Here is a 26,955-nt window from a genome sequence, read left to right as displayed (position 1 = left end):
ATTCTGGAGACCAGTTGGGTCTCGTTCACTACCTTTCAGTTCTCTGGGTTGCATTCAGTTGGTGGGAGTCTTACGAGAGGCGTAGGTTGGTCGCCGCAGCTCCCCTTACCTGGAAGCAATTCTCCGTTATCTTTCTGGAGAAGTTCGTACCTCAGTCCCGCGGAGAGGAGCTGCACAGACATTTTGAGCAGCTTCGTCAGGGTGATATGTCGTGACGTAATATGAGATGCGATTCTCGTAGTTGGCCCGTCATGCTATCTGGTTGGTTCCTACAGACAGGGAGAGGATCGGGAGGTTTATAGATTGCCTCACTTATCAGCTGCGTTTGCTTATGACCAGAGAGAGTGTGTCTGGTGCCACTTTTGATGAGGTTGTTGACATTGCGCGTCAGATTGAGATGGTTCGCAGTCAGGAGAGGGTTGAGAGGGAGGCCAAGAGGCCTTATGGATAGGGAGGATTTAGCGGTGCTCCTTCTGGGGGTCAGTTCCAGCACGGTAGAGGCCTTCCTTTCAGACATGCTAATACGGCTCGTCCAGGTCACCATGGTGCATCATCTGTCCATGGTTCTCACAGTTATCAGCAGTTCATCTCTCGGTGCCCCCCAGCGTAGAGTTCGTCCCGTGCTCCATCGGGTCAGGGTTCGCCTATGCCAGGTCCTTCTTCCAGTTATCTCGGTGTTCGGGGCTCCGTTCAGTCCCCTGCACCAGCGCCGAGGAGTTGTTATGAGTGTGGGGAGTTTGGTCACATGAGGAGAGAGTGTCCCCGTATAGTGGGAAGTCCAGCTCCATAGAAAAGCTAGTCTATGTCATCAGCACCAGCCCCTCCACCACCCGCTCAGCCAGCCCGGGATGGATCCCAGTCAGCTAGGGTCGCCCGAGAGGGGGAGGCCGATCAGGGGGCGGCCAGGCCCATTTCTATGCTCTTCTTCCCAGACCAGATGCCATTGCTTCGGATGCTGTGATTACAGGTATTGTCTCAGTTTTCCATAGAGATGCCTTTGTATTATTTGACCCTGGTTCTACTTATTCATATGTGTCCTCGTATTTCGCTCATTATATGGATATGCCCCGTGAGTCTCTAGTTTTATCTGTTCATGTATCCATTCCAGTGGGCGATACTATCATTGTGGACCGTGTATATCGGTCATGTGTGGTGACTATTGGGAGTTTGGAGACTAGAGTGGACCTCTTGTTGCTTAGTAAGGTCGCTTTTGACGTGATTTTGGGTATGGATTGGTTGTTTCTATGTCATGTGTTCTAGATTGTCACGCTAAGACCGTGACATTGGCGATGCCGGGATTGCCGAGGGTTGAGTGGAGCGGCTCTATAGAATATGTTCCAAGTAGAGTGATTTCATACTTGAAAGCTCAGCGGATGGTTGAGAAAGGTTGTCTATCTTATCTGGCCTTTGTGAGGGATATTAGTGTAGAGGTCCCTATTATTGATGTTGTTTCGGTGGTGCGAGATTTCCCGGGAAATCTCGCACCACCGAAACAACATCAATAATAGGGACCGGCTGAGTTGAAGGAGTTGAAGGAGCAGCTTCAGGAACTCCTTGATAAGGGGTTTATTCGGTCTAGCATGTCACCTTGGGGTGCACCAGCTCTATTTGTGAAGAAGAAGGATGGTACTATGAGAATGTGCATTAATTACAGACAGTTGAACAAGGTCACAATCAAGAACAGGTATCCTTTGTCGCGTATTGATGATTTGTTTGACCAGCTTCAGGGAGCGATGATGTTCTCCAAGATTGATTTGAGGTCAGGGTATCACCAGCTGAAGATTCGGGATTTGGATATTCTTAAGACAGCTTTTAGGACCCGATATGGCCATTATGAGTTCCTTGTGATGTCTTTTGGGCTGACCAACGCCCCAGCAGCGTTCATGCATTTTATGAACAGTGTGTTTCAGCCGTATTTGGACTCGTTCGTCATTGTATTCATTGATGATATCCTAGTGTACTCTCGTATCCAGGAAGAGCATGCCTAGCATCTGAGGATTGTGTTACAGCGATTGAGGGAGGAGAAGCTTTATGCAAAGTTCCCCAAGTGTGAGTTTTGGCTCGGTTCAGTGGCGTTCTTGGGGCACGTGGTGTCCAGTAAGGGTATTCAGGTGGATTCGAAGAAGATTGAGGCGGTGCAGAGTTGGCCCAGACCGTCCTCAACCCAGGAGATTAGGAGTTTTCTTGGTTTGGCGGGCTATTACCGTCGTTTTGTGAAGGGTTTTTCATCTATTGCATTGCCCTTGACCAGATTGACCCAAAAGGGTGCCCCATTCATATGGTCAGATGAGTGTGAGGAGAGCTTTCAGAGGCTCAAGACTGCCTTGACCACGACCCCAGTTCTAGTTCTGCTATCAGCTTCTGGTTCTTACACAGTGTATTATGATGCCTCGCGGATATGCATTGGGTGTGTTCTGATGCAGAAGGGTAGAGTGATTGCTTATGCTTCGCGCCAGTTGAAGACCCATGAGAAGAACTATCCTGTCCATGACCTTGAGTTAGCAGCTATTGTTCACGCCTTGAAGATTTGGCGGCATTATTTGTACGGGGTCCATTGTGAGATTTACATTGATCATCGGAGTTTGCAGCATCTGTTCAAATAGAAGGATCTTAACTTGCGCAGTGGAGGTGGTTGGAGCTTCTTAAGGACTATGATATCACCATTTTGTACCATCCCGGGAAGGCCAATGTAGTGGCCGATACCTTGAGTCGCCGGGCGGAGAGTTTGGGGAGCTTAGCATATCTTCTAGCAGCAGAGAAGCCATTGGCATTGGATGTTCAGGCCTTAGCTAGTTAGTTTATTAGATTGGATGTTTCTGAGCTAAGTATAGTATTGGCTTGTGTGGTCTCTCGGTTTTCTCTTTATGATCGTATAAGGGAGCGTCAGTATGAGGATCCTCAACTGCTTGTCCTTAAGGACACGATCCAGCACGGCGATGCTAAGGAGGTCACTATTGGGAATGATGGTGCATTGAGGATGCAGGGCAGGCTATGTGTGCCCAATGTAGATGGTTTGCGTGACTTGATTCTCCAAGAGGCTCATAGTTCGCGGTATTCTATTCATCCCGGTGCCGCGAAGATGTATCAGGACTTGATACAACATTACTGGTGGAGGATAATGAAGAAGGACATAGTGGAGTATGTAGCTCGGTGCCTAAATTTTCAGCAGGTGAAGTATGAGCATCAGCGACCAGGTGGGTTGCTTCAAAAGTTAGAGATTCCAGAGTGGAAATGGGAGCAGATCACTATGGATTTCGTTGTTGGGCTTCCACGGACTAGCCGGAAGTTTGATGCAGTTTGGGTGATTATGGACCCGCTGACCAAGTCAGCTCATTTCATTCCTGTGATGACTACCTATTCTTCCGAGCAGCTGGCTCGACTGTATATCCGCGAGATCGGCAGGCTTCATGGCGTACCGGTATCTATCATCTCTGACCGGGGTACGCAGTTTACATTACGGTTCTGGAGGGTCGTGCAGCATGAGTTGGGTACTCGAGTGGAGTTGAGCACAACATTTCACCCTCTGACGGACAGACAGTCCGAGCGCACTATTCAGATGTTAGAGGATATGCTCCGTGCGTGTGTGATGGAGTTTGGGGGTTCGTGGGATCAGTTCTTGCCACTAGCGGAGTTTGCTTACAACAACAGTTACTAGTCGAGCATCCAGATGGCACCGTATGAGGCTCTGTATGGTAGGCGGTGTAGGTCTCCAGTGGATTGGTTCGAGCCGGGCGAGGCTAGATTATTGGGTACAGACTTGGTTCAGGATGCTCTGGATAAGGTTAGGGTAATTCAGGATAGACTACGCACGGCCCAGTCCAGGCAGAAGAGTTATGCGGATCGGAAGGTTCGCGATGTTGCATTTATGGTTGGGAAACGAGTATTGCTCCGGGTGTCACCCATGAGGGGTGTTATGAGGTTCGGAAAGAAGGGCAAGCTGAGCCCGAGGTTTATCGGTCCATTTGAGGTATTGCGACGTGTTGGGGAAGTTACTTATGAGCTTGCCTTGCCTCCCAGTCTAGCAAGAGTTCATCCAGTATTTCATGTTTCCACTACAAGAAATCGGACATTTTGCGGCGACAAAAGTCGCTACAAAAGCCCTGAAAGTCGCTGCTAATCGGTTTTAGTGGCGACAATTAGCTTGTTGCAAGTAAATCCATTACTAAATGTTTCTTGTGACGACATATAGGGGTCGCCACAAATGGTATGAATTAGTGGCAACTGGATATGCCACAAAAAGTAAACATATACGCCACAAAAAGTAGTTCCCTGAAATAGATTTTAACCAAGTCGCTGCCGTAAATTGACCTTTAGCGACGACCCTAGCCGCCGCTAAAACTATTTAACCATCAGTGGCAACTATTATGTCGCCACTATAGAATGCCTAGTAGCGACTATACTCGCCACAAAAACTATTAAACTATCAACAAATAACGATGTTTAGAGGCGAATGTAGTCGCTACAAAAAGCAGTATACCTTTAGTAGCAACCCTCAATTCGCCACAACTAATCTTTTGTGACAAGGTTTTGTCGCCACTAAGACTTATTCATTCAGCAACTATAATGACTACAATTATACTACATTTCTAGGGGCAAACAATTTTCAAAAATTAAAATACAAATATATTTCTATCAATTGCCTACAAGTATTAAGAGAATCCAATATTGTCCAACAAACACCCAAAAGCATTCCTCAAACAAAATATTAAAATTACTTCCATTACTAAAAAGTCAATTACAATATAGACTGCACAATACTTTATTGTTCATTTTCATTCTACGCATATACATATGGCCCAAAAAAGATATTAAGTGCCTTCAAACTCCTCCTTGGTCTACGCCAGTTTTTATGAACCTTGGACCTTGCCCCTGTATTAAAGTGAAAAAAAACAAGATCACTTTGACAATTCTCATAATTTAATGCAAATAGTAAAGGAGTGACAATAATCCCAAGACTTAAATGAAAGATCAACTCTAAATAGAACTAGGCAGTGTACATTGTGTGAGTGTTATTCTATCAGAAAGAAGATTGTTCATATATCTATCCATCTGAAATTCAATAGGCAATAATTCTACCAAGTAAACAGATCATGTGTTGCTCAAGTGGGATGTATCTTAAGAATGATATTCAACAGATGATACAGGGTAATGTTATAAATAAGTGCATAAGACTTGTTTACAATTTTTTCACCCTAAATCCTGGAAGGATATGGTACAATCTTGATATTATCACTGTCAAAATTTTTTCATAGAAAAGACTCCAGAAATGGTAAACTTCTTAATGGCAGAAAATGGACATAGTTCGATGGAACTTGCTAGTTTCATGCTTTGGTGTAACTGAAGTTCACTGCTGTAACATAAGGGTCAAAAGCTTTAGAAGAAGCTAACACATCAGATCGGAGAAGCCTCTTTCAAAGTTCCATATTTAAAAGAGCATGTAAATGACGCAGGCTTACAATATCTTAATCCATTCTAACAAAAAACACAACTATCAGTCATTATCACTTCCAAAGTCTATTCAGGTTGATTCAGATAAAAAAGCCACATATTGAAGATATAGAATCCAATTTCCTTCTATGATCATACCAAGTTATGAAAAGTACAAAAATATTAGCAGTACTTGTTGCATTCGGGTCATGAAAGCAGCTTATTGTTCTATATCCACTTGTTCACGCTCCTCTTCCCACCTCCTTTGCAACTCCTGTTCCATATTCCTTTGCAACTCAGCTTTCCATGCTCTAAAAAGCCTTTGCATAGTACTGAACACAAAGGCTTGCAACTTATGCTTTCGCAGCCCGCCACAAACTTCAGATTTATCCTAAACACAAATGTAATATTATGTTTGATATTCATTTTTTTTTATAAGGTAAATTTATGTTTGATATTCATACCAAATTTAATCAGTAAAGCACCGATTCTACTTCAATACAGATTCTATTTACGAAATTAAAGATACAAGCATCATGAACTATATTTGTGAAACACTTAGATCAACTAAATCAGTGAAAATTTATACTATTCTAAATGCAGCGAACTAAACCATGACACTCAATTAGATATCGTTATTACCATGAAAAGTATCTCTTTCTCTCCCTAGTTCCTAATCTTACCACATTTCTTGACAGCTTACCGTGCTATCAATATTTGGAAAGTTAACTCCTCCTTCAAAGAATTGATATAAAACTAATAAAATAAAAAGTAAATAACCATCTGGAATTGGAGCCAGATGCAAAAATATGTAGGTCCATCACTAAGAGAGAGAGATAACTGAGAGACGACCGTCAAGACCGAGAATCGACAAAATAGGGAAATAAAAATAGAGATAAATAGACATTGTACCTTCAAAACTTCGAATGGCTTCGAATAGCTTACCCTCGCAGTGATTTTCAAACTTTAAACTTTCCTCCTTCCTTCTTTGGCTTTAGACGACCGGCTATTCCTAGTACATTTTAAAGTGGGTCAGAGAAATTTGAGGTAAAATCTTAGAATATAATTATCACCGTAAAGGATTTGGGATTTGAGCACATACCTTATGGAGTCACAATTCACACTGTGTGATTACGGCTTTTGAGTTGTCTCTACCGAATGGTTCACATATTATGATTTGAGCGATTTGAGAGATTGTGAGGTGTTTGAGTAGAGAAAATTTTAGAATTTTACAGAGAAGAAACGCAGTAAAGAACTAGTATTGGAGCAAGGAAACCTAGCGAAGATATTTTTGGACATTCTATTTAGTACTTTTTATTTTAAAATAAAATCAATTAATCTATTTGTAGCGACCAAGTCGCTACAAGTTGTCCTTTTGAGGCGACTATTTACACGGAGCCAAAAATTATGTTCTTAGCGGGAATGTTTAGATTTCAGTATTGGTAGCGCATATTAGCGGCAACCTAAAAACCTCGCCACTAAATATTTACCTTCAACAACGGCTTTTAAAGTCGCCGCTACTAGTATAATATTTGTTGCAACAAATAGAGTCGCCACTAAATGTTGCCGCAAAAAGTCCCTTTTCTTGTAGTATTCTATGCTCCGGAAGTATCACGGCGATCCGTCTCACGTATTGGATTTCAGCTCAGTTCAGTTGGATAAGGATTTATCTTATGTTGAGGAGCCGGTGGCGATCTTAGATAGGCAGGTTCGAAAGCTGAGGTTGAAGAATATTGCTTCTGTGAAGAATATATGCGCAGCCGTTATCCTCATCTTTTCACTACTTCAGGTATGTCTCTATGCTCGTTCGAGGACGAACGATTATTTTAAGAGGGGGAGGATGTAACGACTCGACCGGTCGTTTTGAGTGTATTCGCCCCGATCCCCTACTTACTGTTTTTCCCGTATCTATTTTTGCTTAAGTGACTTGTCGGAAGGTCTTGTTTTTGGTTTCGGAGTGTTTCGGGATACTTAGTCCTTAAAACGGAAGCTTAAGTCTTAGGATTTTGACCGTAGTCAGAAGTGTGTGAAGACGACTCCGGAATGGAGTTCTGTCGGTCCCGTTAGCTCCGTTGGATGATTTTGGACTTAGGAGTGTGTCCGGACTGTAAATTTGAGGTATGTATCTAATTTAGGCTTGAAATGGCGAAAGTCGAATTTGGAAAAGTTTGACCGGGGGGTTGACTTTTTTATATCGGGGTCGAATTTCGATTTCGAAAGTTGGAATAGGTCCGTAATGTTGAATATGACTTGTGTGCAAAATTTGAGGTCAATCGGACGTGGTTTGGTAGGTTTCGGCATCGTTTGTGGAATTTGAAAGTTTAGAAGTTCTTTAGGCTTGAATCCAGGTGTAATTGGTGTTTTGATGTTGTACCAGCTGAAGATTCGGGACTCGGATATTCTAAAGACAGCATTCAGGACCCGTTATGGTTATTATGAATTCCTTGTGATGTCTTTTGGGCTGACCAACGTCCCAGCAACATTCATGCATCTGATGAACAGTGTATTTCAGCCTTATCTCGACTCGTTTGCCATATTATTCATTGATGATATCCTGGTGTACTCTCGTAGCCAAGAGGAGCATGCCCAGCGTTTAAGGATTGTGTTGAAGCAGCTGAGGGAGGAGAATCTTTATGCCAAGTTCTCCAAGTGTGAGTTTTGGCTTAGTTTAGTGGCGTTCTTGAGGCACGTGCTATCTAGTGAGAGGATTAAGGTGGATCCAAATGAGATAGAGACGGTTCGGAGTTGGCCCAAACCGTCCTCAGCTACAGAGATTCAGGTACGCCGCAACAAGCTTATATATATATATATATATATATATATATATATATATATATATATATATATATATATATATATATATATATGTATGTATGTGTGTGTGTGTGGATCGGGTTGCACGCCGCAACAGGTCTTATGGCTATATGTGGATCGGGTTGCACGTCGCAGCAGGTATCGTACAGTGCTGAGTGACTGAGCGTGGTGAGCGAGAATGGAGACGGGCAGATTTAGTGCTCTGAGAGCGTGAGTACTTGGGATTTCACTGTGTTGCATCACATACGGTATTCACATTGGCATGTAGATATAGAGATGTCATACTCTTCTTATCAGTCACCTGTGGCATATTTTATCTGAACTGAACTTAATTGTTGAACTTAGAAGCATGCCTACTTTTCTGTATTGTTAAACTCTGTATTTTTAATGTATTATTTGAGCTTGTCACTGCTTTCAGACCGTAGGTTAGACTTGTTACTTATTAAGTTGGTTGTACTCACGCTACACTTTGCACTTCATGTGCAGATCCGGGTATTTTCGAGCATGGCGGTTGCTGATTCTTGACCTTTCATCAGTTCGGAGATCATCGAGGTAGCTGTCTTGGCGTCCGCAGACCTTGACTCTCCTCCTATATCTTTTAGTCTTGTTTATACTGTTCTACTTTCCTAGACAGTGTTCTATTGGTTGGACTATGTTGTTATGTAGATGCTCATGTACTCCGTGACACCCGATCTTTTGGGAGAATTTTGTACTGAGTTTCGATGTCTATATCCAGTTCTTACGATATTCTTGCTTATTTAAATTTATTTTCGTATATTTGGAATTTTAAAAATGTTGGTGTGTGTGAGATATGGACTTGCCTAGTATCATGATAGACGCCATCACGATATGTTGAATTTTGGGTCGTGACAAGCCTGTTTGGTCAAGCTTCTAAAATTTGCTTATTTTGAGAAGTGCTTTTCTCAAAAGTGCTTTTCAAAATAAGTACTTTTGGTAAAAAAACACAGCTTGTGTTTGGCTACTTAGTTTGAAAAGTACATTTTGAGTAGTAATTAGTGTTTAACCAAGCTTTTAAAAAGTACTTCTAAGTATATTTTCTCAAAAGTATTTTTCAAAAAAGTGCTTTTGGAAAGAAGCTACTTTTTCTGTTTCTCAAATATTGCTTTTGCTTCTCGTGAAAAACACTTTTTTCCTTTCAAAAGTTTCGCCAAACACCTTAATTTTAGAAGAAAAAAAAAATAATTTTTGACCAAAAAAATACTTTTGTCTCAAAAGAAGCTTGGCCAAACAGGCTATAAGTACCGGGATTGTTACACAAATAGCTAGTCAAATTCATTGTTTATTTTTTCTAGACGATATACATAAATTATACAATGATTACACACAGTTATACATATACTATACATATATTATATATCCGCCGACTATTTTTAGTTTAAGAGATTCGGCGGATGGCAATTTGGGTTAATTCTACTACTTAAAAACAGAATAGGTGAACACGCACGTGCTCCTTTACATCTCATACATAACGTCAAAATAATTTCGTATTTACGTAAGCAAGGGATCATAAACATAAAACACACGGTAAAATGCAAGTCGAACAAATAACGCTTTGATTATGAACAAATCATTTCTAGTGCAAGGCTAATTGCTTCAACAAGATTAAGTGCAGATTCACCAACATCACTTTACCAAGTTCTTGGCTTTCAGCTTTTCCTTCCGGGCAGTTAGGAAAAGAAATGGAACAAAACAAGCAAACATGAATCCAGGATTTAAATTTTATGGGTTCCTAAAAACAATCTCAATATAATAATTAAGTTAATGGCCAAATATTTATAGATACTTAATAAATTTTTTAATATATATACAAGATCTGAACAAAAATTACTCGGTTCCCGGGAACCCTCATCTTAGCCTCCAGATCCGCCACCGAGAACAAGCATTGTTAACATCACCAGAAGCACAATGAACTTAACTAGAAGGAAGTTTGTCGATAACATGTACGTAAAACTGATTTTGCTGTTGAAAGGTCAGTTAGAGTTATCAACAATAATAAGAAGAAGATGTTGATCAAGGATAAAGTCATTTTGAAAAAAAAATAAGGATTCTTTCGAGGTGAATTTGGGTTGTGGAATTTTATATAATATATAGAAAAATTGAGTTTAGTCAACTCTAACAACATCTTGATTTGGATTATAACAATTTGTACCTTTCTAAAAGCATTAAAACGCTATTAAATGACCCTAATCTTTTTCTTCTCTTTATATTACTGTAGTTATGTGAAAATTTTTTCTTTAGTTGAAAAGAGAAATACTTATAAAGCTAATATGCATCATTACAAAAGTAGATGTCGTTAATAGCCCTTGTGTTCATCTTTGAATTTTTTTCATACTTTTTGGATAAATTATCTGAGCAAGAGCATATGTGGGAAAAAAATTCTTGATTTCCTAAAGGGAAACCTATTTTGGACCAAATTGATTTGGCTAAAAGGACACTTATTTTGGACTGACGAGAATATATATGTTTTCTTGCTATGTGCATTAATCGAGGCGCTAGCTTTATGATACTTGTACTCAATTGAAATTTCAACGTAGCGTATCGAGGTAAATACCAAACGGAATTCTACAACGAGAAATGAATAGCATCATATCCTATCTGGGAGAAAAATGAAGTTAAGAATAACAAGATCAGAATAACAAAAAAGAAAGAAATCAATTATACATTATAAAACTCAATCTACTTCCTTCTTTATCACTTGACTTAAACATGAAGAAGACAAACATCCTATTCCTTAAGACCAGCCAGTATAGCGAGCCATATAATATGATGGGTGAGTAGCATTAAACTGCTCCAAATAAAAACCATCTGGTCTTACCTCCCATTTACAGTAATTTAGAACATTTATATTTCCTCCATGATTGACACAATAATATGGGTTGTCAAACACATTAAAAGCCTTATTTTGTGAACCCCACCAAAAGTGACAAAAGAACAAAGTTCTATCAAACCATGTCTCACAAAATGACCAATTAAAGTCTTCATCTATGGCAACATTATTGAAGCCAAGGTCATCATTCTTTGAGGCACAATGAATTTGCAATTGTGGAGAATCAGAAGGAAGTTTGTTGATAACATGTACCTCATACTTTGTAGAAAAGATACATTTTTTGGCTATTGAAAGGTCAATAGGTATAATCAGTAATAACAAGAAGATATTGATCAAGGAAAGAGTCATTCTGAGAAGATAAGTATTGAAAATGAAAGGGGGATTGTGGAGTTTTATACGGAAAAAAAAGTTTTGAGATTAGGATTGCAACAATTTGTACTTTTTTGAAATTATTAGATTACTATTATAAGCACTTGATTTTTTCTTTTTATATTTAAGATAATAAATAATTACTCTCATTATCTTGTCCCAAAATTTACACTACATATTTAAACTTTGGGGGTGAAGTTATCTTTTTTTTTTTTTTTTTTTTGCTTTACTGGAAGTCGTCTCACTACTCCATTGTTGGGGTATCTTTAATAGGAATATATTCTAATTTTCAAATCAAGGTTTCTGATGGATAACGGGATTTTAAACCCGCAAAATTTAAGTGTGTAACTAAAACATCATGATAAGTTAAAGGAACTTGCTTATTAGGAGTATGTATTATTGATTCTCCACATATCCCTATACTTATGGGAAGATAGTTAAACTTTGAATATACTCCAAATTTGGTCAAAGTATTGCAAGAATTGTTACATGTTATATTATATATGCCTCTCTAAATAAGAATAAAATTTATGCATTGAATCACTTTGTCTTTTTATTATTCTACTTGTGGTAAGATAATTAAACAATGTAAAGCAGTTAGTAGGGAATGATTCTGCTGTTGATTACAATAGGAATTTATATTGGGAAAAAATGAATCAATAAGATGAAGGAAAAGATGGATATAAAATCATTTAGTGATTGAAAGGCAATATATTCCTATAATAGAAGCACTAACAAAGGAAACTAAATCAGATAATAATATCAAAAGCCAGCTGGAGGAACGTCAATACTAGTATATTACACGACCATAAACGACCGCTAAAGTATCCTAAAATTCGGTATCACAAGTGTATCACCATTTACTAAGGAGTACAATAATAATATAATATTTGTCCGGAATGTAAATTAAACAGGACAAAGTAAATAGATATGATGAAGACTCTATGGGCTGTGATACGTAGCATGGAATGCAGCTCACCATAAACTCCCTTCGGCAGTTGCGCCTACGCACTAAGATCACCACCAAATGAACATGTCAGATCCTGCACATTTAGTGTAAAAGTGTAGCATTAGTACGTAAATCAACGCATACCCAGTAAGTATCTAGCCTAACCCCGAAGAAGTAGTGACAAGGGGTCGACATCAATACTTACTAGTGGTCCAATAAAATAATATAATAAATTATAAACATATATGAAACACAACAGCAATAATGGATAAGAAACTGTAACTAACATAATCTTCTGACATAATGAAAGAATGAATTCCTCGAATATCAGGTGCTATCTCAAACAAATAAGGAATATCGTATAAATACCAAGTCTCAACTCAAGGGAAAATCTTATGAGTATTCGGACTCCTAGCGATATTACGCACGAGTTATGTCGAGGTCGTACAACCCGATCCATAAAGTCATGTGTACATACACTGGCGAGGTCGTACGACCCGATACATGGATGCATCTCATATTGCTATTTCATAGCACTGCCAAGGCGTTTGGCCCGATCCCCAGAAAGAGAAGAAACTTATCGATTTACGGACCGCGCATTTGCAACATAGGACAGGAATGTAAAGTAATCATGACTATTACCAATAGTCAAATACTCCGCCAAACAACTCAAAGTAATAAGGTTCAACCTAACATGATCTCTAATCAATTTCCACTTCAAGTTCTAGGTAATCAAACTAACAAGTTGAGTTCAAGTAATACAATTATTTCATGGTAAAGTCCTAAGTCTACCCGGACATAAGAATGATCTTAGCTATGTACGGACTCTCGTCACCTCGTGCATACGTAGCACCCACAACTAGTAGCAAATAACAAGTAATACCTACAGGGTAGTTTCCCCCTCACAAGGTTAGACATGAGACTTATCTTGCTCCGAAATTCCATAACCGGTTCCAACACCTCTCTAACACCTCAACCGATGCCCATTGATCCGAAACTAGTCAAACAACATGCAAACCAATCAAAATATACTCCAATATTCTTAATTAATCAATTTATAATAATTCCCAACTCAGCTTGAAAAGTCAACCCCCAGGCCCACGTGCCCGAATTCCGAAAATATTTGAAGATAAAATATACACACAACGCCACGAACTCAAATATATGATTTATTCCTAATTTCATATCCAATTTCGTGGTCAAAGTCAAAAAATACGATTTCTAGGTTTTTCTTCAAAAATCTCACAAACTTTCATGTTAAATCCTTATACAATCCATATAATTAACTTACAATACGTGGGAATTACTTACTTTGCAATAGATGATGAAAATCGCTCCTTGAAGAGCTCCAAAAATCGCTCAAACCATGTGAGAAGTGGAAGAAATGAGCCAAAACCCAAAATAAATTAAAGTCTGTACAGGCCCTCCCTCTTCGCGATCGGGGGAATGACTTCGTGATCGCAAAGACCAAACCAACTTGCCCAGAAATCCTTCTACGCGAACACGATCTCCACCACGCTATCGCACTTCACAGTTATCCAAACCTTTGTGATCGCGTTCTAGCCTTCGCGAATGCGAAGATATAAACTCCCAGCCTCAACACTTCCCCATATGCTATCGTGACACACCTCCCATGATCGCGTAGAACAACTCACCCATAACAGCCCAGCCCCAAAAAAACTACGCGTTCGCGACTTCTTCCACGCGAATGCGAAGAATCTCCCACTCAAACTTCGCGATCGCGTAGAATAAAAGTATAACAACCCGATCGGTCGTTTTGTGTGATTGTGCCCTGTTACCCTTTTTATCCTACACACATGTGTGTTTATGATTTTATAACTTGTGGGGTTGGTTATTTTCGTTTTGGGAAGCTTTCGTGTTGATTTGGACCCTTTGATTCTTGACTTAGAAGTTTAAATTATAAATGTTGACCAAACTTTAACTTTTATGAAAACGACTATAGAAATGTGTTTTGATGGATCCGATAGCTTCGTATCGTGACTTCGAACTTGGGCGTATCCCCGAAATTGATTTTGGAAGTCCGTAGGTTGAATTGTGTTGATTTGCCTAAATTTGGCAATTTGAAGTTGAAAAAGTTTGACCGTAGGTTGACTGTTAGATATCGAGCTTAGAATTTAATTTTGGGACTTGGGATAGGTCTGTTATTCTATTTAGAACTTGTCTGCAAAATTTGACACCATTTGGAGTCTATTTGATAGGATTCGTACGTTTATTCATATGTTTAATTGTAATTCTAGAGGTTGTTGAACTTTACTTTGAAATTCATGCGTTTTAGAGTTTAATTCGTAGTTTTAGATGTTATTTTTGTGTTTTGATCTCTCAAGAGAGTTCGCATAATATTTTTAGACCTATGTAGATGTTTGGTTTGGAGCCTCGAGGGCTAGGATGAGTTCCAGACATGTATCATAATGGTTTTGAACTGAAAATATGTTGCTGGTGCTTAGTTATCGCAATTGCGAGCACCAGCCTTGCAATTGTGAAGGTGTCAGTGGGGCTCAGATGTCGCAATTGTGACTTCGCCTTCGCATTTTTGAAGTCATCAGGATTTTAGCTTGGTTCGCATTTGCGATGATGGCCAGTTCGTAATTGCGAAGCCTTTTATCTCAATTGCGAGGATGCATAAGGCTGTCAGGTTCGCAAATGCGAGCCTTGGTCCGCAATTGCGAGGGTTCGCAAATGCGAACCCTATGTCATAAATGCGAACCCTATGTCGTAAATGCGACATCTGCAGCTAGTACAAAGGGCTGGGAGACGATATTTTTGAAGACTTTCTCTCATATTCCATCAATATATCTTACATTTTAACATCAAAATCATGTAAATCAAAGTAAAATTTGTGGAACTTTGTCAAGTTTTTGAAAAATAAGAAATTAAGTTTTGAGAGTCGATTTGGACTCGGATTTTGAAACTAATCACATACATGAACTCATGATGTCATGGGTAGACGGAATCTACCATTGGACCCGGGTTTTCAGCGGGCCCCGGGTTGACTTTTATTGATTTTTTGGGGAAAATGTAAAGATCATGGATTTTTCTATTGTAATTAATTTTCATTGCATTGTTTGATGATATTAAGTCAATTTTGGTTAGATTTGAGCCGTGTGGAGGCGAATTTTAGGGGGAAAACTATTTGCGAGTGTTGAACTGGCCTAGTTGAGTTAAGTACTTGCCTAACTTTGTGGGGGAGGGGGGAACTACCCCTTAGGATTGGTATTGATTGATTCATTTGTGTTGTGTGAAAGTCGTGTACGCAAGGTAATGAGTTGGTACACAGGTTGTACGTGGTATTTGACCGTTTTAGGCTACTTAGACTATTTCCTTGCTTTAATTGAAATGCCATATCATGTTCTAAATTCTCATATTCAATCTATCATTATTTGTGTTAGTCTATCCTTACATGCTTTAATTGACTTGTTTAACACTTCTTCTACATCCTACTTGATAAATTGCTCTTATGATTTAGTTGAACTTGTTGCCCCTTTATTTGATATATGTCATCTCATTCATTTTTTATTATTATTACTTGAAGTCATTATACGTGTTATCTCTTTTATTGTTAATTATTATTATTTGATGTCACTGTTACAAGATATCTCTTTCGTTGCTATTTTCTCATTTGAAGTCATGTTATTTCTTCCATTGTGAGTTATTTGTATTTCGTTCGTAGTTACACGTTATCCTTCTCATTGTTGAGTTATCGGTGTTTAAGTTATGGAAGCCGTATCACTTTGAGGCAAAGTTGATAATTATTAAGATATCTTTCTTGTTGAGAATTTTACATTCATTTTTATTGTTAATATTTTTGTATTCGTTGTGGTGGAGTCGTGGGCTATTGTCGTGGAAACATTGATAATGTTGATTGTTGGCAAGTTGTGATATATGTGCACTTGTGGTGCGAGTTGTTATTGCGATATGATATTGACGCGCATGCAGTGATATAAGGCTTGGGGTTAATGTGCATGCAGCAGTATAAGGCGGGACTTATGTGCATGTTGCTTGTAGGGGAACTACGTGAAGCCACTCAGCGTCATAAGGTGGGCTAAAGTGTGTGTAGCTATTTCGGAAAAACTGTTTTCAAAACCTATTACACATGTAAGGCTCACGCGGCGGTATAAGAAAAGATTGTAATTGAGATTGTGAATTGTGAATATGAAACGGTACCTCGGTTGTGATTCTTGATATATATATACACGAGGCGATACCTCGATGGTGATTTTTATTGTACACGAGGCGATACCTCGTTGTGATTCTCGCTGCTTTGTTCTTCCTTATTTTCTTTTATCAGTTATTGTCTGTATATAATCATTGTGGTTCTCTTTAACTGATTTCTTTATGTTATTTTCGTCTTTACAATTATTTTCTCCATTTTTTATTGTTTATCCTTATTAAGTTTTCATACTGTTTATTTATATCCTAGTAGGTGTCTTGACTTGGCCTCGTCACTACTCTACTAGGTTAGGCTTGATACTTACTGTGTACCATTGTGGTGTAGCTATACAATGATTCGGCACATCTTTTTGTGAAGATCCAGGTACGTCTGCTCGTGTCGGTCATTTGATCATCTGTTAGCTGCTTTTTGGAGACTTCAATGTATGCCTGCTCGGCGTCCGCAGGCCTCAGAGTCACCTTTCTATACTTTTACTACTGTTGTATTTTTCTTTTAGACAGTGATGTAGTAGACACTCTACTATGATTCTCTAGAGCTTATGACTCAGTTCCACCGGTCTCGGTGAGTGTACTATTGTTGATTCTATTTTTAGGAGTGTATATCAGTTATTCAGACTTATTTTTAGTATTTTGTTGATTAGGCTTACCTAGTCGTAGAGACTAGATACTATCACAACATCCTACAGATTGAAAATTGAGGTCATGACAAGTTGGTATCAGAGCTCTAGGTTCATAGGTGTTACGAGTCATAAGTAGTTTTAGTAGTGTCTTGCGGATCAGTACGGAGACTTCTGTACTTATCTTTGAGAGATTACGGAACTATTAGGAAAACTTCTTTTCTTTGATTCCTTATCGTGCGAATTGGTTGACTTCAATAACTGAATCTTTGACTTTCTATTCTCTCGCAGATGGTGAGGACACGCACTGCTGGATCTGACGATCAGACACCGAGCCCCATGTTAGAGCCGTGAGAGCCTGGGGAAGAGGCCGAAGAGGATCATATGGTGAAGTTAGAGCACCTTCTCGATCTGCGACAGAGGATCCACCAGTAGATCTAGTTGGGGGGCAGGCACCCGAGGCACCTGGTTCTACCCCAGCACTTCAGGAGACCCTCACAAAGCTATTGAGCATGTTTGGCACTTTAGCTCAGGCAGGGTTGATTCCACTTGCACCAACCACATATCAAGCTGGGGAGGAGCTTAGGCTCCCGTGGCCCGTACCCCAGAGCAGCAGATCTAGGTTGATCAGGTCTCAGAGGTTATAAAAGTACAGCTTGTTATTCGGGTTCAGCCCGCGGTCGGGGCAGCAGCATCTGAGGAGGAGCAGCTTAGACTTGAGAGGTTCAAGAAGTATCACCCTCCTACTTTCAGTGGTTTAGCTTCATAGGATGCACATGGGTTTCTAGAGGAGTGCCACTGTATTCTCCGCACGATGGGTATTATGGAGATGAGTGGGGTTGATTTTACTCCATTCCAGCTATCAGGAGCATCTTATCAGTGGTGGCGAGTGTACGAAAAGGGTAGCCCAGCCGATGCAGCTTCACTTACATAGACTCAGTTTTCGGAGTTGGTCTTGAGAGAGTTTGTTCCTCAGACCCTTATGGATATATGTCGTGCGGAGTTTGAGTAGCTGCGCTAGGGTACTGTGACAGTGTCAGAGTATGCTATCCAATTTAGTGACTTGTGCAGACATGCACCTACCTTGGTTTCTACAGTCAGAGTACGAGTCTGTCTATTCATCGATGGGCTCAACTATGGTATGAGATTCAGCATGTCCTGAGAGTGGGAGACAGATACCCCATATCAGCAGATGGTAGAGATTACACGGAGGTTGGAGGGTATGTGGGGTCGTGAGAGGGAGGACAGAGAGGCTAATAGACCTCGAGGTACCAGAGGATTTAGTGGTGGTCACACTGCAGCTATAGCCCGTCATGGTAGAGGCTATGTAAGCCGCCCAATTCATTCAGCACTTCCAGCTTCTAGTGGTACTCCGGTTGTTCCGAGATCTCAAGTTGCACACTTTGCTCAGCCACTTTCTAGTGCATCACCGGCATGGGGTGCCTCCAGTGATCAGCCCAGTCGACCAAGCCCGAGCCAGTCCCAGCCTCCACGCCTACTGAGAGCTTGCTTTGAGTGTGGTGATACCTGCTATATGGTTAGAGACTACCCTAGACTCAGAAGGGTTGCACCTCCACAAACTACTCAGGCTCCACGGATTCAGTCAGGTCCACAGACTTCTCACGCCATAATTGCTGCCCCAGTTGCCGCTCCACCTGCACATCCAGCTAGGGGTGGGGATGGGTGGGTAGATTTTGCCCTAGAAGGAGAGGCCAGGACAGATTCTATGCTTTTTCAGGTAGGACGGAGGTAGTTGCTTCAGGATCAGTCATTACAGGTATGGTTCCGGTTTGCCATAGAGATGTATCAGTCTTATTTGATCCAGGATCCACTTATTCATATGTGTCATCTTACTTTGCTCCATATTTGGATATATCTCATGATTCTTTTAGTTCTCATATTTATGTGTCCACGCCTGTGGGAGATTCTATTATTGTGGATCATGTGTATCGATCGTCTTTAGTTGTTATTGGTGGTTTTGAGACCAGAGTTGATCTATTGTTACTTAGTATGATATACTTTGATGTTATCTTGGGCATGGACTGGTTTTCACCCTATCATGCCATTCTAGATTGTCACGCCAAGGTAATGACAATGGCTATGGCAGGTTTGCACGGTTAGAGTAGAGGGGTTCATTAGATTATGTTCCTAGCAAGGTTGTGTCATTTCTAAATGCTTAGTGGATGGTTGAGAAGGGGTGTGATGTTTATCTAGCCTTTGAGAGATATTCCAGTGATTATACTCCTACCATTGAGTTAGTTCCGGTAGTGAGATACTTTTCAGATGTATTTCCAGTGGATCTTCCGGGCATGCCATCCGATAGGGATATTGATTTTGGTATTGACTTGTTGCCGGACACTCAGCCCATTTCTATTCCACCATATCATATGGCCCCAGCAGAGTTGAAGGAGTTAAAAGAGCAGTTGTAAGAGTTGCTTGATAAGGGTTTCATTCGGTCTAGTGTGTCGTTGTGGGGTACTTAGGTCTTGTTTCTAAAGAAGAAGGATGGTTCTATGCGCATGTGTATTGATTATCGATAGTTGAACAAGGTTACAATGAATAACATGTATCCATTGCCGTGCATTGATGAATTTATTTATCAGCTACAAGGTGCTAGAGTGTTCTCAAAGATTAATTTGCGGTCAGGTTATCATCAGCTGAAGATTCAGGATCCGAATTTTCTGAAAACTACCTTCAGGACTCGGTATGGTCACTACAAGTTTCTTGTGATGTCATTTGGGATGATCAATGCCCCAGCAGCATCTATGCACCTGATGAAAAATGTATTCCAGCCTTATCTTGATTCGTTCGTCATTGTGTTTATTGATGACATCTTGGTGTACTCCCGCAATCGTGAAGATCATGAGCAATATTTGAGGATCGTGCTCCATACCTTAAGAAAGAAGAAGTTGTATGAAAAATTGTCAAAGTGTGAATTCTTGCTTGATTCGATGGCGTTTTTGGTTATGTGGTGTCGAGTGAGGTAATCAAGGTAGATCCGAAGAAGATTGAAGCAGTGTAGAATTGGCCGAGACTGTCTTCAGCAACTAAGGTCTGGAGTTTCCTTGGTTTGGCCGGGTATTATCATCGTTTCTTGGAGGGTTTCTCATCTATTGCTGCACCTTTGACCATATTGACCCAAAAGGATGCTCCTTTTAGGTGGTCCGAGAAGTGTGAGGCGAGCTTTCAAAAGCTCAAGACTACTTTGACTACAGCCCCAGTGTTGGTGGTGCTTACGAACTCGGGGTCTTATATTGTGTATTGTCATGCATCACGTATTGGCCTTGGCGTGTTGTTGATGCAAGACGGTAGGGTGATTGCCTATGCGTCTCGGCACTTGAAGACTCATGAGAAGAATTGAAGACTAGGAGGCCCACAGTTCATAGTACTCCATTCATCCGGGTGCCTCTAAGATGTATCAAGATTTGTGGCAGCACTATTGGTAGAAGAAAATAAAGAAAGATAGTGGAGTATGTAGCTCGGTGCCTAAATTGTCAGCAGGTGAAGTATGAGCATCAGCGGTCGGGCGGTTTGCTTCAGCGACTTGATATTCCCGAGTGGAAATGGGAGCGTTTCACCATGGACTTCATTGTTGGGCTCCCACGGGCTCAGAAGAAATTTGACACGGTATAGGTGATTGTGGACAAGTTGACCAAGCTGGCTCATTTCATCCTGGTAGTGACTACCTATTCTTCATAGCAGTTGGCTCAGATTTATATCCCTCATATTGTTCGACTTTATGGCGTACTAGTATCCATCTTCTATGACTGCGGTACGCAATTCACATCGCATTTCTAGAGAGATGTACAACATGAGTTAGGCACACGGGTTTGAGTTGAGTACAACATATCACCTCCCAGATGGATGAACAGTCCGAGCGCATCATTCAGATATTGAGGATATGTTTTGTGCCTGCATTATGGATTTCGAGAGTTCTTGGGATCAGTTCTTGCTGCTTGCAGAGTTTGCCTACATCAACAGCTCCAATAGAGTATTCAGATGGCTCCTTATGAGGCCCTATAATAGAGACGGTGTTGTTCCCCAGTTGGATAGTTTGAGCTGGGAGAGGCTAAGTTATTAAGCATAGATTTAGTTCGAGATGCCTTGGAGAAGGTCCAGATGATCCAGGATCGGCTTCGTACAGCCCAATTCAGATAGAAGAGTTATGCGGATCGGAAGGTTCATGACGTTGCATTCATGGTTGGAGAATGATTCTTGCTCCGAGTTTCACCCATGAAGGGTGTGATGAGGTTCGGAAAGAAGGGTAAGTTGAGCCCTAGTTATATCAGACCTTTTGAGATCCTTGAGAGGATTAGTGAGGTGGCCTACAAGTTTGATGCCTAGTTTATCTGTGGTTCATCCGGTGTTCCATGTTTCTATACTTCGAAAGTATTACGGTGATCCGTCTCATGTTCTAGATTTCAGCACGATCCAATTGGACGAGAATTTGACTTATATTGAGGTGCCAATGGCTATCTTGGACTGACAGGCCGAAAAGTTGAGATCAAAAAATATTGCATCAGTGAAGGTTCAATGGAGGGGTCATCTGGTCAAAGAGGCGACCTAGGAGACCAAGCATGACATGCTGAGTCGTTATATTTATCTATTCACCACTTTAGGTATGTCCTTTATGGATGTTTGAGGATGAATGTTTGCTTTAAGATGGGGAGAATATAACAACCTAATCGGTTGTTTTGTGTAATTACGTCCGGTTATCCCTTTTTATGCTTCACACATGTGTGTTTATGGTTTTATGACTTGCGAGATTGGTTAGTTTCATTCCGGAAAGCTTTCGGGTTGATTTGGACCCTTTTATTCTTGACGTAGAAGTTTATATTAGAAATGTTGATCAAACTTTGACTTTTGTGAAAACGACCCCAGAATTGTGTTTTAATGGCTCTGATAGCATCGTATCGTGACTTCGGACTTGGGCATATGTAGGAATTGATTTTGGATGTCTGTAGGTTGAATTGTATTGATTTGCCAAAATTTTGCAATTTGAAGTTGAAAAAGTTTGACCGTAGGTTGAATTTTAGATATCGAGCTCGAAATTTGATTTTGGAAATTAGAATAGGCCTTTTATACTATTTCAAACATGTCTGGAAAATTTGATACCATTTGGAGTTAAAATTCATGTGTTTTAGAGTTCAATTCGTAGTTTTAGATGTTATTTTTATGTTTTGATCACGCAAGCGAGTTTGTATGATATTTTTAGACTTGTGTAGATGTTTGTTTGGAACCCCGAGGTGTCGAATGAGTTTCGGACATGTATCAGAATGGTTTTGAACTGAAAATGTGTTTCTGTTATTGCTGGTGCTCAGTTATCGCAATTGTTACTGCAATTGCGAGCACCAGCCTCGCAATTGTGGACAAGGGATCGCATTTGTGAACCCTGGAAGCCTCATGCATTCTTGCAATTGCGAGAAAAGGCTTCGTAATTGCGAACTAGCCATCATCACAAAAGCGAACATTTGTTTGCAAATGCGAACCAAGACTTTCGAAAACATTCTCTCATTTTTAACCCTATACTCGGTAGGAGACGATTTGGAGTGTGGACTTTCACCTACAAACTTTGAGTAAGTGATTCTAATCTATTTCTAATCATATTCCATCAATATATCTTAGATTTTAACATCAAAATCATGTGAATCAAAGTGAAAATTTGTGGAACTTTGTCAAGTTTTTGAAAAATATGAAATTGCATTTTGAGAGTCGATTTGGACTCGGATTTTGAAACTAATCACATATATGAACTCGTGGGGTTATGGGTAGACGGAATCTACCATTGGACCAGGTTTTGACCGACGGGTGTCAGGTTGACGTTTTTGGAAAAGTGTAAAGATCATGGCTTTTTCTATTGTAATTGATTTCCATTTTATTGTTTAATGATATTAAGTCAATTTTGGTTAGATTTGAGCCGTGTGAAGGCGAATTTTAGGGGGAAAGCTACTTTCGAGTGTTGAATTGGCCTATTTAAGGTAAGTATCTTGCCTAACTTTGTGTGGAGGAAACTACCCATTAGGATTGTATTGATTGATGCATCTGTGCTATGTGAAAGTTGCGTACATAAGGTAACGAGTGGGTACACATGTTGTATGTGGTATTTGACCAGTTTAGGCTACTTAGATTATTTCCATGCTTTAATTAAAATGCCATATCATGTTCTAAATTCTCATAGTCAGTCTATCCTTATTTGTGTTAGTCTATTCCTTACATGCCTTAATTGACTTGTTTAACACTTCTTCCATATCCTACTTGATAAATTACTCTCATGCTTTAGTTGAACTTGTTGCCCTTTATTTGACACATGTCATCTCTTTCATTTTCGATTATCATTACTTAAAGTCATTGTACATGTTATCTCTTTCATTGTTAATTATCATTATTTGAAGTCACGGTTACAAGCTATCTCTTTCGTTGCTATTATTCTCATTTGAAGTCATGTTATTTCTTACATCGTGAGTTATTTATATTTAGTTCATAGTTACACGTTATCCTTCTCATTGTTGAGTTATCGGTGTTGAAGTTGTGGAAGCCCTATCACTTTGAGGCAAAGTTGATAATTGTTGAGATATCTTTCTTGTTGAGAATTTTACATTCATTGTTATTGTTGATATTCTTGTATACGTTGTGGTGTAGCAGTGGGCTATTGTTGTGAAAACATTGATAATGTTGATTGTTGGCAAGTTGTGATATATGTGCACTTGTGGTGCGAGTTGTTATTGCGATGTGATATTGACGCGCATGCAGCGATATAAGGCTTGGGGTTAATGTGCATGCATCGGTATAAGACGGGACTTATGTGTGTGTTTCTTTTAGGGGAACTACATGAAGCCACGCGGCGTCATAAGGTGAGCTAAAGTGTGTGTAGCTATTTCGGGAAAACTAATTTCAAAACCTATTTCACATGTAAGGCTCACGTGGCGGTATAAGAAAAGATTGTGATTGAGATTGTGAATTACAAGGCGGTACCTCGGTTATGATTATTGATATATATATATACACGAGGCGGTACCTTGATGGTGATTCTGATTGTACATGAGGCAGTACCTCGTTGTGATTCACGTTGTTTTGTTCTTCCTTGTTTTCTTTTGTCAGTTATTGTCTGCATATGATCATTGTCGTTCTCTTTAATTTATTTCTTTATGTTATTTTCGTGTTTACAATTCCGGTATTAGTTCATGCTATAAACTATTTCGTATCAGTTATTTCTCCAATTTCTATTATTTATCCTTATTACGTTTTCATACTATTTATTTATATCATAGTAGGTGTCTTGACCTGGCCTCGTCACTACTCTACTAAGGTTAGGCTTGATACTTACTGGGTACTGTTGTGCTGTACTCATACTATGCTTCTTCACATATTTTTATGCAGATCCAGGTATGTTTGCTCGTACCGGCCATTAGTGATCATCTGTTAGCTTCTTTTCGGGGACTTCAAGGTATGCCTGCTCGGCGTCCACAGGCCTCGGAGTCACCTTCCTTTACTTTTATTTCTATTGTATTTTCCTTTCAGGCAGTGATGTAGTAGACACTCTAGTATGACTCTCTAGAGCTTATAACTAAGTTCCACCGGTCTCGGGGAGTGTACTGTTGTTGATTCTATTTTCAGGAGTGTATATCAGTTATTCAAACTTGTTTTTAGTATTTTGTTTATTATTCCTGTCAAGTTATATTGAATGTTAGGCTTACCAAGTCGTAGAGACTAGGTTCCATCACGACATCCTACGGAGAGAAATTGGGGTCAAGACAAAAAGCTCCACCAATCCACTTTACTGGTCGCGATCGCGACCGTTCTTCCGCGATCTCGATGCACACCCAACACACCAGATACCAGCAGCTACATCACTTAGAGAAATGGTCTGAAACCATCCCGAAATACACTTGAGTCCCCCTGAACCCCGTCCAATCACACCAACAAGTCCCAATACCTTATCCAAACTTATCCAAAAGCTCGAAATGCCACAAACAATATCAAAATCACGGATTGACGATCAAAATCCTTCTTTCAACTTTCAAACGTTCAAACTTCGACAAACGTGTCCGAATCATATCAAAACATTCCGGAATGACGCCAAACTTTACGTAGAAGTTATAAATCATGATACGAACCTAGTCCAAGGCTCGTAATTCCAAACGGACATCAATCATATCAAACTCCACTTCAAGTCAAACTTAGGAAATTTCTAAAACCTTCAAAATACCAACTTTCCACAATAAGCACTGAAATGCTCTGGGGACACCCGATACTCAACCCGAACATACGCCCAAGTCCGAAATTATCATACAAGCTTGTTGGAACCACCAAATCCTAATTTCGAGGACGCTTATTCAAAAGTCAAACCTTGGTTAATTATTCCAACTTAAATCTTCCAAATTGAGAATTTATTTTCCGAATCAACTTTGAACTTCTCAAAATTCAATTCCGACCACACATACAAGTCATAAAACATGAAGTGAATCTACTCAAGGCCTCAAACCGCTGAATGATGCACTAGAACTCAAAACGACCGGTCGGATCGTTACACCAAATATACTAATTATATATAAAATATATATTATATATTAGTATACAAAATATATATATATATATATATATTGGGTATTATATTTTGGAGTGGCTATACAATGTTGTTTTCCAAAATAAATGCTACGGATAAGCAGTCCCATGACTCTTTAATATCCTGGATAGCTGGGAGGCCCATAACTATAAGCACGTGACTCTTTAATGTCGTGATAAAGGGAAAAAATCAGAAATAGCCAGATTTATAACTGGTAATTAAAAAATAGTCACAGTTTCAAAAGTAATCAAAATTTAGCCATTTTTTCATGTAAAGATAAAATCTGCACAAAAACACACTAAAAATCCGAAAAAAACTCCAGCATAATATGTTGGAATTCCAATTTTTTTACATATGAGATTCTAGCATAATATGATGGAATTTCATAATGTGCTGGAGTTCCAACTTAATATGTTGGAAGTTTATACGTAGGAGCTCCATAATCCAGTATATCATACTGGAACTTTTCATGTGCTGGAGTTTCAATATAATATTCTAGAAGTTTATATACATGAGCTCCATAATATAGCATATTATGTTAGAACTTTTCATGTTTCAGCAAAATAGTGACAATGTTTAATGACCTTACAAACGCTGGCTATTTTTCAATTACCAGTCCAAACACTGGCCAGCCAATGCTATTTTCACCTTGATAAATGGTGAGGACACTACATTACCTAACATGTGGATTGTTGATCTCAATGTTTAAGGAGTCATTTAGTTCACGAATAAAGTTATCCTGGACTTATGTTCCTTTTATAATAATACAAGTATTAAGAAGAACATCTCACGAAGTACCCGGATTATTATACAAATAGCTGGCCTAATTTACTATTTACTTTTTCTAGTACAAACAGAATAGGTGAACATGCACGTGCTCCTTTACATCTCATTCATAACGTCAAAACAATTTTTTTTTAACGTAATCAAGGGATAATCATAAAACACACGGTAAATTACAAGTCGAACAAATAACGTTTTGGTTATGAACAAGTCATTTCTGGTGCACGGCTAGTTGCTTCAACAAGATCAACTGTGGATTCACCAACATCAGTTTACCAAGTTTTTGGCTTTCAGCTGGATTTTTGCTTGGTTCGCATTTGCGAACAAATGTTCGCTTTTGCGATGCTGGCTAGTTCGCAATTGTGAAGCCTTTTCTCGCAATTGTGAGGATGCATGA

At 39.6% G+C, this 26,955-nt stretch overlaps 1 long non-coding RNA gene across 2 annotated transcripts; it reads right to left on the bottom strand.

The window, feature by feature from the left end:
• Positions 1–4,689: 4,689 nt before the first annotated feature.
• LOC104111823 (uncharacterized) lies at positions 4,690–6,775 on the bottom strand. 2 transcript variants are annotated; one of them, XR_011411166.1, is made up of 4 exons: positions 6,530–6,775; positions 6,340–6,439; positions 5,587–5,818; positions 4,690–4,869 (listed from the first exon to the last, which is right to left on the bottom strand). It is a non-coding gene; the product is annotated as an uncharacterized lncRNA (long non-coding RNA). The 2 variants fall into 2 exon arrangements; XR_689814.4 differs by having other exon boundaries at positions 5,621–5,818.
• Positions 6,776–26,955: the final 20,180 nt, after the last annotated feature.

Source organism: Nicotiana tomentosiformis, chromosome 9 (assembly GCF_000390325.3).
Source record: "Nicotiana tomentosiformis chromosome 9, ASM39032v3, whole genome shotgun sequence".
Lineage (NCBI taxonomy): Eukaryota > Viridiplantae > Streptophyta > Magnoliopsida > Solanales > Solanaceae > Nicotiana > Nicotiana tomentosiformis.
This window is presented reverse-complemented; position numbering and strand designations above follow the sequence as displayed.